We start from the raw sequence: 15586 nt of genomic DNA, 5'->3' as shown, positions 1-15586 counted from the left end.
TCAAGAAAAATGAAAGGTCTCAAGTATACAACCTAACCCTATACCTAAAGTATCTGGAGAAAGAACAGCAAAGAATGCCTAAACCCAGCAGGAGAAGAGAAATAATAAAGATAAGAGCAGAAATCAATGAAATAGAAACCAAAAGAACAGTAGAAAAAATCAACAAAACTAGGAGCTGGTTCTTTGAAAGAATTAATAAGATTGATAAACCCCTGGCCAGACTTATCAAAAAGAAAAGAGAAAGGACCCAAATAAATAAAATCATGAATGAAAGAGAAGAGATCACAACCAACACCAAACAATTATAAGAACATATTATGAGCAACTCTACGCCAGCAAATTTGACAATCTGGAAGAAATAGTTGCATTCCTAGAGACATAAACTATCACAACTGAACCAGGAAGAAATAGAAAACCTGAACAGACCCCTAACCAGTAAGGAGATTGAAGCAGTCATCAAAAATCTCCCAACAAACAAAAGCCCAGGGTCAGAAGGCTTCCCAGGGAATTCTACCAAACCTTTAAAGAAGAATTAGTTCCTATTCTCCTGAAAATGTTCCAAAAAAATAGAAATGGAAGGAAAACTTTCAAACTCATTTTATGAGGCCAGCATTACCTTGATCCCAAAACCAGACAAAGACCCCATCAAAAAAGAGAATTATAGACCAATATCCTTGATGAACATGGATGCAAAAATTCTCACCAAAGTACTAGCCAATAGAATCCAGTACATTGCAAGGATTATTCACCACAACCAAGTGGGATTTATTCCTGGGCTCCATTAATAAAAGAACAACCATATCATACTTTTGATAATGAAAAAGCATTTGACAAAATACAACATCCTTTCTTAATCAAAACTCTATACAGTGTAGGCATAGAGGGTACATACCTCGACATCATCAAAGCCATCTATGAAAAACCCACAGTGATTATCATTCTCAATAGGGAAAAACTGAGAGCTTTTCCACTAAGGTCAGGAACTTGGCAGGACTGTCCACAATCACCACTGCTATTCAACATAGCAGTAGAAGTCCTAGCCTCAGCAATCAGACAACAGAAAGAAAGTAAAGGCATCCAAATCAGCAAAGAAGAAGTCAAACTCTCACTCCTCACAAATGATACAATTCTTTATGTGGAAAACCCAAAGACTCCACTCCAAAACTGCTAGAACTTGTACAGGAATTCAGTAAAGTATCAGGATATAAAATTAATGCACAGAAATCAGTTGCATTTCTCTACACCAACAACAAGACAGAAGAAAGAGAAATTAAGGAGTCAATCCCATTTACAGTTGCACCCAAAACCATAAGATACCTAGGAATGAATAAACCTAACCAAAGAGGCAAAGAATCTGTACTCAGAAAACTATAAAGTACTCAGGAAAGAAATTGAGGAAGACACAAAGAAATTGAAAAATGTTCCATGCCCATGAATTAGAAGACAAATATTGTGAAGATGTATGTGCTACCTAAAGCAATCTACTCATTTAATGCAATCCCTATCAAATTACCATCAATTATTTTCAAAGAAATGGAACAAATTATCCTAAAATTTATATGGAACCAGAAAAGACCCCAAATAGCCAGAGGAATGTTGAAAAAGAAAACCAAAGTTGGTGGTATCACATTTCCAGACTTCAAACGCTACTGTCATCATCAAGACATTATGCTACTGGCACAAAAACAGACACATAGATCAATGGAACAGAATAAAGAGCCCAGAAATAGACCCTCAACTCTATGTTCAATTATATTCACCAAAGCAAGAAAGAATGTCCAAAGGAAAAAAAAAAGTCCCTTCAACAAATGGTGCTGGGAAAATTGGACATCCATATGCAGAAAAATAAAATTGGACCATTTCCTTACACCACACACTAAAATAGACTGCAAATGGATGGAAGACCTCAATGTGAGAGAGGATCCCTCAAAATCATAGAGGAGAACAAAGGCAACAACCTCTTTGACGCCAGTTGCAGCAAGTTCTTCCTAGAAACATCGCCAAAGGCAAGGGAAGCAAGGGCAAAAATGAACTATTGGGACTTCATCAAGATCAAAAACTTTTGCACAGCAAAGAAAACAGTCAATTAAACCAAAAGACAACTGACAGAATGGGAGAAGATGTTTGCAAATGACATATCAGATAAAGGGCTAGTATCCAAAATCTATAAAGAACTTATCAAACTCAACACCGAAAGAACAAATAATCCAATCAAGAAATGGGCAGAAGACACGAACAAATATTTCTGCAAAGAAGACATCCAGATGGCCAACAGACATATGAAAAAATGCTCAACAATATTTGGCATCAGGGAAATACAAATCAAAACCACAATGAGATATCACCTCACACCAGTCAGAATGGCTAAAATTAACAAATCGGGAAACGGCGGGTTTTGGTGAGGATGTGGAGAAAGGAGAACCTTCCTACACTGTTGGTGGGAATTCAATCTGGTGCAGCCACTCCGGAAAACAGTATGGAGTGTCCTCAATAAGTTGAAAATAGAGCTACCCTATGAGCTAGGAAACACACTACTGGGTATTTAGCCTAAAGACACAAATGTAGTAATCTGAAAAGGCACATGAACCTGAATGTTTATAGCAGCAATGTCCACAATAGCCAAACTATAGAAAGAACCTAGATGTCCATCAACAGATGAATGGTTAAATAAGAAGTGGTGTGTGTGTGTGTGTGTGTGTGTGTGTGTGTGTGTGTATACACACCCACAAGTATATATATGTGTGTGTACTACTACGGAGCCATCAAAAGAAACAAAAATCTTGCCATTTGTAACAATGTGGATGGAACTAGAAAGTATTATGCAGAGCAAAATCAATCAATCAGAGAAACACAATTATCATATGATCTCTCTGATATGAGGAATTTGAGAGGCAGCGGAGTTCTGAGGGGTAGGGAAGGAACAAATGAAACAAGATGGGATCGGGAGGGAGAAAACCGTAAGAGACTCAATCTCACGAAACAAACTGAGGGAGTCGGGGGTTAGTGATAGAGTGGTTGGGTTATGGACATTGGGGAGGGTATGTACTATGGTGTGTGCTGGGAAATGTGTAAGCCTGATGATTCACAGACCTGTATCCCTGGAACAAATAATACCTTATATATTAAAAAAAAACAAAAAACAAAACAAAACAAAAAAACCCTTTCCACTTCCCATTACTTGAAGATTAAGCTTCCTATAACATTCTTTCCTCATATGCATAAAAATTTAACAGACTTGTATCATGTGATTGAAGAAATATTTAGCAAAATTTGGTGAATGTACAATCTAAAGTTAGCTTACTTTTATCTTTAAGATTACACAATACCATTCTTATAAATTGTTAACCATGGGGTTGATTACATTTGAAGAAGCTTACAGATTGCCAAGGTTTATGAAATGAGTTTAGATTGACCATGTAAGTGTGATGAAATTTGGAAGTTTGACAGTATTATCTAAAGCAAATTGAAAAAATTAATGTTCAACTCTACTGAGAGACCTCAGAGTGAAAATAGGAGAAAGAATAAAGCCAAAAGTCTCATGAATAAGTCAACCTCAGGAGAAAAGGGAAGGAACAGGGGTGAATTTACTCAGTTACCATATTAAATATCAACATATTTTATATAATTAAAACATTATTAAAGCAAAAATTGCTGTAACAATTGTTTAAACAGCATATTCACTAAATGTAATAATATTTTTGTTACTTTTTGTTTGCTGTAACAGACTGCACTTCTAACAATCTTATAAAATCAGCTCAATTTAAAATCTTGGTTATGCTAATGAATACACAATATATTCATTATTGTATATATTGAATATACTATATATATACAATATGCCATACACACACACACACACACACACACACACACACACACTATGCTATTGAATAAACAATAATTTACTCTACTTGCTGGTTGTTCAGTGATGAAATTTTGGTGCCAGCAAAATTCTCTAAGTTTTCAAAAAGGGCTACTATGCACTATAAGCTATGATTTTCTTGTGGTTAAAAAAATATATATCTATATATCTATATACTATATATATATAATCATATATATAATATATAATGGAAAAATGCAGATAATGCTTTAAGTCAAATTTTACCTTTTTACCTTGTTAAAGACTTACTGGGGATATACTAAGACATTTTGCAAATACTAGTAACTACTCCTTTCAGCAATGATAAAGGGAATAAAATATAAAACTTAGATATTTGTGCAATTAAATTTTTGTGTATGAAAATCAGAGACAAAGAAGGAAGATAACAAGTATTTATGATGTTAGCAAAGAAGATGTGAATACATTTTCCCTCCAATTTTTAACTTCTATTGACATTTAAAATTAATGTATAGAAAATTGGATCTATTGCATGGAGCACTGGGTGTGGTGCATGGACAATGAATCTTGGAATACTGAAAAAAGAAAAGAAAAAAAAAAGAAAAAAAGGAAAAAAAAACTGTATCTCATAACAAGGAATCTTAAAAAAGCCTCAAGTTTTTTCCAATTAAGTATATTGTCCCTAGCCTAAGGTCTGATTCTTATAGGCAACGAATCTTGATTTTACTAGATTGGAATGGATGGAAGGAAGAGTGGATTGTCCTTTATGGATGAAATCTTATTAAGCAAAATCAAACATGACTAAGAAATCCAAGTTATTAATTTAAAATTAGTATTATAATTGATATGTAGAACTCGACAATCTTGTTAGCACAAACAGTGAATTTTCTCCCTGTAGGCATTGGAAGTAAAATTACAATCAAAGTTTGGAGATGAGCATGGATCAAGGGTGATTCAAATATTTAATGACATGAAGTAATGACAAATGTACTCATTTTCTTAATAGCTATTACCAACCCTTTTGTGCCCTCTTATAAAACTATCTTTATTGAATCTCATGTCACCCAGACCTCATTCTTGTTACCGATTGACCTCCCACAAGCTCACTCCTTCACATTCTTTGATGACTCTGCCCTCTGGCTTATACAATTTCTTTCCACCATTAATTCCACTATCTTCCTGGACAATTTAGGGTATGTGGGAAAATAAATATACATACCTTAACTTTAGACCACTATGACTTTCTGAACCCCAGTGAACTTCTCACCGTCTGTAGTCCTGCATCACTAAATTGTTTCATTAACCAGAGTCACAGAATCCATTAAACTTCTGAGATCTAAATTTTTATAACCCATGTTTTTAAGTTGTAGTACTCTATACTTCCAGAAATTTTATTCTCTTAACTTATACTCTAACTATTCTCCAACCTCAACCATATTTATACCATTTGCTAGAAACTAACTCTTAACCTATATAGTCTTTTAAAAAAATTGTTTTCACCACTATAAGCATGATGACCATTTATCCTGGTTTGACTGGAGACAGATTCAGTTTACTCCTGTTTTCCGGGCATCCTGTTTTGTTGTTTTCTTTTCTTCTTAAGTATGTCCTAGTTGTGACTTTTACTCTTAAATATGTCTTAGTTGATAAATTATACTGTCACTCTACCATGAAACGTGCAATCCCTTTTTCCCTATCATCCTAAATACTTTTGTCTCATTATTATTCCATAGTAACTGCTTTGAATTGATGTAACTACATGATTTAGCCACTCCTTCACATTAGGCTCTGAGTGTGCCTGGAGAAAATGTCTAAGCATTACATATTGAAGCCAATATAAATTCCTGTTCTCTTGTTACAGATGCAACCCTAATACTATCCATGAATCCTCTGAAAAATCTCTTAGCCAGATTTCTCCCTCATTGTCTTAAGAGATTCTTCCAAACTTTGAATTTCAAACTCTCTATCTACAAAGCTGCTGTCTCATTGTCAGGCCAAATCTGTTTTCTACCTCATTAACACAATAAAACCAATATATTTCTATATTGCCCTCCCAATTTTTATACAAAATGAGCACCCACTCATTTTTTCACTTCCCAATTTTCTTCACTTTTAAGTGGCAGTAGTATGCTTCTTCTATGCACAGTAATCTTTGAACATGGGCTTTGATTTTCATCCTATCCAAGTCTCAAATACTTTTCTCCATCAATCTAGCTATTTCCTTTATTATCAGCATTTGTCCTATTGGATTTTTGTCCCACACACATGCATCCAATAAAGTCTATTCAGTGTATATTTTTAATTCAGTATTCAATATTCTATATTTAAAAGAATTTTTTCTTAAATCACATTCTTTCCATTGGTGACTTCTTTGGCAAATTAAGATGGGACTTCAAAATTATTAATCATCTTTGTATCCGCTTCATCACCCCCATTTATGCCTTAGTCCACTATGTTCTCCCTTCTGCCCTCATCACTTCATGGAAATCAACCTCTTGATTATGTAATCTCTACTGTCTTTTCTAAAATCTCCCATTCTTTCACTTCCTTAAAATAATTTCTTCTGTTTTTCTCCTACATCTCTGGCTTCCATTCAGTTACTTTTACTGATTTTTTTTTTTAATTCCTACTTGTCTCTTTCATATCCATGTTCACCAGGTCCCAATAATGATACTGTCCTTTCCCCCTTCTATTCATTGCCCCTGCTACCTCATCAAAACTGGTGCTGAGCCTGAATGCTTATTTTAATCATTTTCATACAGGTTATGAACCAACATTAGAAGTCGTATCTATTACTGAGAGCAATAAGGTGCATCAGCAACTCGTATTTGACCTCAGTCCTTTCCAGAACACTTTTCCATCACTCAATGCTATTCAGTATTCATTTTGTTAGACGACCTCAGCTATTCATAGTTCAGCCAAGAGAGATAGTCTTTTTCTTTAGCTTGTTCCAAATAAAAATCTTTACCCCAAAGTTTTTAACTGTGATTTTTATGTCAGATATAATTTACATATACTTAAGTAAACATGCATGTAACATCCATAAACAGTAATTAATCTTCATAAGCATCACCAATATCAGGAACTTTTGGAGGATTACTTAAGTTTTATGGGATATTAACATACAGCAACAAGACCGAAAAGATTGAAAATATCAATAACACTTTATTATCTTAAAATGTATTAAAAAACAAGTTTTAGGAAAAATGTGTTTTATCTGATTTTTTTAATAGTATGTGCCATGGGATGATGCCTTCTCCACCCACCACAGATAGGAAGATGCCATGCTAGAGGCTTAAGATATCAAATTAAATTGTTCAAAGTTCAGAAGTATGCAACATATGGAAATTTGTTTTTAACATAATGATAATGACCACAGAAACATGGGTTAACATATTAGTGGATTCTTGGAAGTCTGACCTTCCTTCATGGAGAAGAAATTCCATAAGAAATTCTATGTGTATTAATCATGTTGGCACATTGACACATTTATCTATAACACTTGAATTAAAGCCTGGGTGTCCCAGGATTCATGTACCTCAGTTTGAGGATTATAATTTTCAGGATTATTCTCTTCTGAAATATCTAGATATCTTATAGCAAATGACTTAATATGTATCTTAGACATTGATGTGCTGTGGAAAGGAAGAAAAAATATATCAGAAACATTCTCTTCACATGTCTTCTTTTGTCTCTTGCAAAAAATAGCATGGCAGAGAAAGCATTCATTTTAATTTTGAGCAGCTAATAAGCTTTGTTTTTTCAAGCCTTGAACTATTTTTCAAATTTTACTATAAAAATACCCCTATTTATCTTAGCCTTTAAGCACTTGTATTGAAAATATATAAATCATCTGAGAAAAAAATAAAACGACTGCAGCCCATCAGAAACTAAAGGAAATAAAAAGCATTGTTTTAAAGATTAAGACACAAAATCTCTGTTGGACTGGAAGTAGAAAGAAACAAAGACTGCTTGCTTTCAGCAAAACTGAGTTACATGTGAAGGGACCACACTGTGATGGCTACGGAAGGTTTTATCTGTCATGAAAGAGAATAGGAATCAATATATTTTACAAGACTTTGGAGATCATGTTCTCACTGGGATTCAAAATGTAGCTGGGAGATGGAAAAGTGGCCTGAAGAAAGAGAACACTAGATTTTGATAAGAGGTCCAGGATATACTTTATTTTAATATCTTTATCAGGTGTATTGTGCTTCCCCCACACACCTCAGAATTAAGTAAGATGACTTATTTGTAATGGTCTAGATTTTCTTTTCTGTCTTAAACTCTTTACTAGAAAAGGAACCATCAAGGTAAGAAAGTGTAAACAAAAAGTTATGAATATTAAAAATATACATTCCATTAATATAATATCACAAATATTAGACATGGTAAACATGACCTTTGTAGCTTTCACATTCCTTCCCCAAGACATAAAAAAAATACCTAAAGAACTTTCATTCTCATTTTTCTCATTAGCTCTAATTTTCTACCTGTTTTTTATTGTTTGTTATGACTTACTGCTTTTCCTTTACCTTTAGCTCACATTTGACCCAAATGGTGACAACATCTCCTCTACCAGTCCCATAACTGAGTCCCCAAATCACCCATACTTGTACCCTTTAAATGTTAATTGTACTTGAAAATATAGGATCACTGGTCTAGTGGAATATATCTCAACATAATTAAGGTCATACATTAAAACAAAACAAAACAAAACAAAAACCCCACAGCTAACATCATATTCAATGGTGAAAAACTGAGAACTTTTTCCCTAAAGAAATAGACAAGGATATTAGGAATAAGACAAGGATATCTACTCACCATTTTTATTCAGCATAGTACAGGAAGTCCTAGCCACAGAAATTAGATAACATAACGAAATGAAAGGTATTCAAATTGATAAGGAAGTAGTAATACTTTCTCTATTTGCAGATGACATGATAGTATATATAGAAAACCCAAAGACTTCACTGAAAAACTATTAGAACTGCTAAGTGAATTCAATAAGGTTGCAGGATAAAAAATTAGTGTATGCAGAAATCTGTTGCATTTTTATACATCATAGTGAAACAGCAGGAGGAGAAATTAAGGAAATAATCCCATTTACAATTGTACCTAAAACGGGAAAATACCAAGGAATAAACTTAGACAAAGAGGTGAGAGAACTGTACTCTGAAAACTATAAAATATGGATGAAAAAAATTGAAGATAACACAAAGGGAAAGACATTCCATGTGCATGGATTGGAATAGCAATTATTGTTAAAATGTCTATATTACCCAAAGCAGTCTACACATTAAATGCAATCCTCGTCAAAATACTATAGTGTTTTTCACAGAACTAGAACAAATAATCCTAAAACCTGTATAGAACCACAAAAGACCCTGAATAGCCAAAGCAGTCTTGAAAAAGAAAAGCAAAACTGGAGGTGTCACAATTCCAGACTTCAAATTATATTACAAAGCTATAGTAATCAAAACAGTATGGTTCTGGCACAGAAATGGACACATAGATCAAAGGTACAGAATAGAAAACTCAGAAATAAACCTGCAACTCTATGATCAATCTTCAGCAAATGAGAAATTAATATAGAATGGGAAAAACAATAGTCTTTTCAGCAAATGGTATTGGGGAAACTGGTCAGGTACATGTAAAAGAATGAAACTGAATCATTTTCTTATACCATACACAAAACAAACTCAAAATGGATTAAGGACTTAAATCTGAGACCTGAAACCAAAATAATCCTAGAAGAGAGCATAGGCAGTAATTTCTCTGATATCAGCCATAACATCTTTCTAGATATATCTCCTGATGCAATGGAAATAAAAGTACAAATAAACTACTGGGACTAGATCAAAATAAAAAGCTTCTGTATAGCAAAGAAAACAATCAATAAAACTAAAAAGCAAATCTACAGAATGGGAGGAGATTTTTGTAAATGACATATCCAATAAAGGGTGAGTATTTAAAGCATACTAAGAACTGATACAAATCAACACCCATAAAACAAAAAATCCAATTAAAAAATGGACAAAAGGCGTGAACAGACATCTGTCTAAAGAAGACATCCAGATAACCAACAGGCGCATGAAGAGATGTTCACCATTATTCATCATCAGGTTAGTGGAACTCAAAACCACAATAAGGTATCACCTCACACCTGTCAGAATGGTTAGAATCAAATGAGAAACTGCAAGAGTTGGCAAAGAAAAAGGAACCCTCATGCACTGTTGGTTTGGCAAAAAAAAATTAAAAACTTGATCCATCCTACAACCTAGCAATTTTACTACTGGGTATTTAGCCTTAGAATGCAAAAACACTGATTCAAAGGGATACATGCACCCTGTGTTTATTGCATCATTATTTACAATCGCCAAGCTATGGGGGCAACCCAAGATTCATGGATAGATGAATGGATATATACACAATGGATATTGTTCAACTGTAAACAAATGAAATGTTTCCATTTGTTACAACATGAATAGAGCTAGAAATTATACCATTAAGTGAAATAAATATGTCAGAGAAATACAGTGTATAATCTCATTCATATGTGGAATTAAGAAATAAAACTTAGAGCAAAGAAAAAGAGAGAGAGAAACCAAGAAACAGACTCTTACTTATAGAGTACAAGCTGATGGTTAGGGAATAAAGAGTACATTTATCAAGGTGAATAAATAAATAAATAAACAAACAAATAAATAAATGCGAACACCAGGAAAAGCTTATACTTACTAATCTTCATAACAAATGGCTATATAAATATTTAAAATTTTTTTTCTCCCCCACATATTACACATCTCTGTTGTTTGAAGTCTTTGGCTACACCACCACTGGGCTAATCATTCATAATGACTTTCTCAACTTTTCTGGAATAAGCCCAGGTCTTTAGCTCTATTTTTATTCTCTACTTCTCTCTTACTGCTCCTTTCTCCCACTAAAGGTGCTGGGATCACTTTGCAGAACAGTTCACCTCAGTCTAGCTCCAGTTCCTAAATTCAGCAAAAAGTCTACATTTGCATATCCTAAATCTTTCTAAATGCCTCACTGACTCAGAATGATCTTCCTTTTCTATCTTCTTTTAAAGGATTTGCAAACCTTAAAAAGTAGTCTTTTAAAATAGAAGTGTTTTCCTTTGATGCGTATAAAATGTAAATATTTTCACTGTTTAAAAAATGAGTTTTGCACAGGGCGCCTAAGTGGCGCAGTGGGTTAAAGCCTCTGCCTTCTGCTCAGGTCATGATCTCAGGGTCCTGGGATTGAGCCCCACGTCGGCTCTCTGCTCATCAGGGAACCTACTTGCTCCTCTTTCTCTACCTGCCTCTCTGCCTACTTGTGATCTCTGTCAAATAAATAAATAAAATAAAAATTAAAAAAATTTAAAAAATGAGTTTTGCAAACCAGTATCTTGAATTAGGTTAATTCAAAATATCCTAAAATATAGGTATTGATATTCTCATTTAAGAAGTAAGCAAAAAAGATTGACAGAGATTGAGAAATGTTCTCAAATGTCTCCCAGGTAGCTGGTGTCTAGATTTGTACTCCTATAGCTCTAAGTCCATGTACTGGATTTCTCTAAGGCCATTTAATCCAGAAGGAGATTTTTTGAGCTACTTTTTTGTTTACATAAAAGTAATTGTATGTCCTACTCCTAGGAAAATCTGCAGGATTGGTACTGAAAAGGGCATGAGGTAGAGTTAAAATATAAAATATATCCATTTTGAGTTTATCTTTGTGTACGGTGTAAGAGAATGGTCGAGTTTCATTCTTCTACATATAGCTGTCCAGTCTTCCCAGCACCATTTATTGAAGAAGCTGTCTTTTTTCCACTGTATATTTTTTCCTGCTTTGTCAAAGATTATTTGCCAATAGAGTTGAGGGTCCATATCTGGGCTCTCTACTCTGTTCCACTGGTCTATGTGTCTGTTTTTATGCCAGTACCATGCTGTCTTGGTGATCACAGCTTTGTAATAAAGCTTGAAATCAGGTAACGTGATGCCCCCCGTTTTATTTTTGTTTTTCAACATTTCCTTAGTGATTTGGGGTCTTTTCTGATTCCATACAAATTTTAGGATTATTTGCTCCAGCTCTTTGAAGAATGCCGGTGGAATTTTGATTAGAATGGCATTAAAAGTATAGATTGCTCTAGGCAGTATAGACATTTTAACAATGTTTATTCTTCCGATCCAAGAGCATGGAATGGTCTTCCATCTTTTTGTGTCTTCTTCAATTTCTTTCATGAGTGTTCTGTAGTTCCTCGAGTACAGATCCTTTACCTCTTTGGTTAGGTTTATTCCCAGGTATCTTATGGTTCTTGGTGCTATCTATAGTAAATGGAATCGATTCTCTAATTTCCCTTTCTGTTTTTTCATTATCAGTGTATAAGAAAGCCACTAATTTCTGCACATTGACTTTGTACCCTGCCACGTTGCTGAATTGCTGTATGAGTTCTAGTAGTTTGGAGGTGGAATCTTTTTGGTTTTCCATATAAAGAATCATGTCATCTGTGAAGAGAGAGAGTGTGACTTCTTCATTGCCAATTTGGATACCTTTTATTTTTCTTTGTTGTCTGATTACTGTTGCTAGGACTTCTAATACTATGTTGAACAAGAGTGGTGAGAGTGGGCATCCTTGTCGTGTTCCTGATCTCAACGGGAAGGCTGCAAGCTTTTTCCCACTGAGGATGATATTTGCTGTGGGTCTTTCATAGATAGATTTTATGAAGTTCAGGAATGTTCCCTCTATCCCTATACTTTGAAGCGTTTTAATCAGGAACGGATGCTGGATTTTGTCAAATGCTTTTTCTGCATCGATTGAGAGGACCATGTGGTTCTTCTCTCTTCTCATATTAATTTGTTCTATCACATTGATTGATTTGCGAATGTTGTACCATCCTTGTGGAATCCATCTGAATCCTAGAGGAGAACATAGACAGTAACCACTTTGATATCAGCCACAGCAACTTCTTTCAAGATATGTTTCCAAAGGCAAAGGAAACAAAAGTGAAAATGAACTTTTGGGACTTCATCAAAATCAAAAACTTCTGCACAGCAAAGGAAACAGTCAAAAAAACTAAGAGGCAACCCACAGAATGGGAGAAGATATTTGCAAATGACAGTACAGACAAAAGGTTGATATCCAGGATCTATAATGAACTCCTCAAACTCAACACACACAAAACAGACAATCATATCAAAAATGGGCAGAAAATATGAACAGAGACTTCTCCAATGGAGAAATACAAATGGCTATCAGACACATGAAAAAATGTTCATCATCAGTAGCCATCAGGAAGATTCAAATTAAAACCATATTGAGATATCACCTTACACCAGTTAGAATGGCCAAAAATAACAAGACAGCAAACAATATTGTTGGAGGGGATGTGGAGAAAGGGGAACCCTCTTACACTGTTGGTGGGAATGCAAATTGGTGCAGCCTCTTTGAAGAACAGTGTGGAGATTCCTCAAGAAATTAAAAACAGAACTTCCCTATGATCCTGCAATTGCACTACTGGGTATTTACCCCAAAGATACATATGTAATGAAAAGAAGGGCCATCAGTACCCCAATGTTTATAACATCAATGGCCACGGTCACCAAACTGTGGAAAGAACCAAGATGCCCTTCAATGGACGAATGGATAAGGAAGATGTGGTCCATATACACTATGGAGTATTATGCCTACATCAGAAAGGATGAATACACACCTTTTGTATCAACATGGACGGGACTGGAAGAGATTATGCTGAGTGAAATAAGTCAAGCAGAGAGAATCAATTATCATATGGTTTTACTTATTTGTGGAGCATCACAAATAGCATGGAGGACAAGGGGTGTTAGAGAGGAGAAGGGAGTTGGAGGAAATTGGAAGGGGAGTTGAACCATGAGAGACTATGGACTCTAAAAAACAATCTGAGGGGTTTGAAGTGGTGGGAGGGTGGGAGGTCAGGGTACCAGGTGGTGGGTATTATAGAGGGCACGGCTTGCATGGAGCACTAGGTGTGGTGAAAAAATAATGAATACTGTTATGCTGAAAATAAATAGAAAATAAATTAAAAAAATATATATATATAATATAAAGGGTTAGATTAAAACTGAAATATAAAACTTTACTAGTTTTATGAGACTGATGGGACATCACTTAATCTGTTTCCTGAATGTTCCAGTATGATGATATGATTTATTAAACAAAGTGAATATGTGATTGGGGTGGGGTCTTCCAGAATAGACAAGAGAAATCTCAGGTCCTTGGATTTTTCTTACATCAATTAATTCCAACTTCGTTGGAAAACTGATTCCTTAAACTCTTAACCACTATGAGATACTGCTTCATATAATTTTAAATGTAACACATGGCTCCAATAAATGCTGAAAAATACTTAAAGACCCATTAGGGAAAAATTGTCAAAGAGTCGATGACTTGTTAAAAAGTTGATGAGAGTGTAATTTATTGATTTTGTGTGTATGGATGTATGCAAAGCCTCTGTTTCTAATTTCAGAACAACTCCCTGTAAAACATGAAAGGATTATTGAACAAGTCCTCTCTAGAGTGCTATATGGTGTAGGAGGAGGAGTCAATTTTTTGAAGTCAGACAGGTCTAGGTTTGAATCATAAGTCTTCTGCTCTTGGCTGAGACAGTATAAACAAGCTAGTGCTCTGTGACTCTCTCTCTTTATTCATAAGCCTTTGGGTAGTAATTAATGAGTATTGATATCTCATTGTGATATTAATGATATTGAATTTTTTTCATTTCTTTAGTCCCATACTCTACATCTTCTTTGATTTAGTGTTCAAATTTTTGTCCATTTTTTAAAAAATGAGAGTTTTTCTTATTATTGATTTTGGGAATTCTTTACCCTAGATACAAGTCCTTTATTAGATATATGATTCGCAAATATTCTCTCACAGGTATTGGCTTGCCTTTTCGTTTCTTACCATCAACATTAAAAGAGTAGACATTTATAATTTTGATGAACTCTAATTTGTCAATTTGTTCTTTTATGTCTTGTGCAACTTCTTGTTCAGTCATTCCTATTACTATCTATAATAAGGGCCAATATGATATTTTGTGAAATTTTCAGATGGCCTAGGTTCCTAGGGACTACATTATGACAGAGGGTAGAAGAGTTAATTTAGCAAAACCATAACTATTCATGCAATTAATTCCAAATTTGTATAAAGTGCTTCTAATCCTCCTTTTCTATAGGTATATAAAAGAATAATTCTGTCAGACCAGTGGCCACATGGCATGATCTTGAGATAATGTTAATTTGCCCCAATAGAGATATTACATTTAGCACAACAGCGGTGATTGAGTTACTATAAGAAAGCTCAGGAGAATAGGAGGGTTCAGGGTTTTTAAGTTTATAATACCTCAGGATCCCACTTCCTCCCCACAGTGTCCAGACATTGGGGTAGAAGCCTCTGACCTTAAATTTTAACATCTTTCCAGACTCTGCTATTCTTATGATTGCACTCTTGGTTGATCATCATCTTGTTCTGTCTTTTACCTGTAAGTCTTGAAAGTATGGGCTCTCTTTGTATACCCGCAAGGTCCTCTTGTTTACATCCTTTACAGTTAGTTGGTGATTAATCACTCCTAGTCTTTTAATGTCTTCCTCCAAATCATTAATTGTTTCCAGAAAAAGCCACTTAATTATCTAATTCTCATATTATTTACTCTACCCTCTCCAAATGTCTGGCACACATCACCCCTCAGTACACTGTTGGTATCCT

The sequence above is a fragment of the Neovison vison genome, chromosome 1 (assembly GCF_020171115.1).
Source record: "Neovison vison isolate M4711 chromosome 1, ASM_NN_V1, whole genome shotgun sequence".
Taxonomy (NCBI): domain Eukaryota; kingdom Metazoa; phylum Chordata; class Mammalia; order Carnivora; family Mustelidae; genus Neogale; species Neogale vison.
This window is presented reverse-complemented; position numbering follows the sequence as displayed.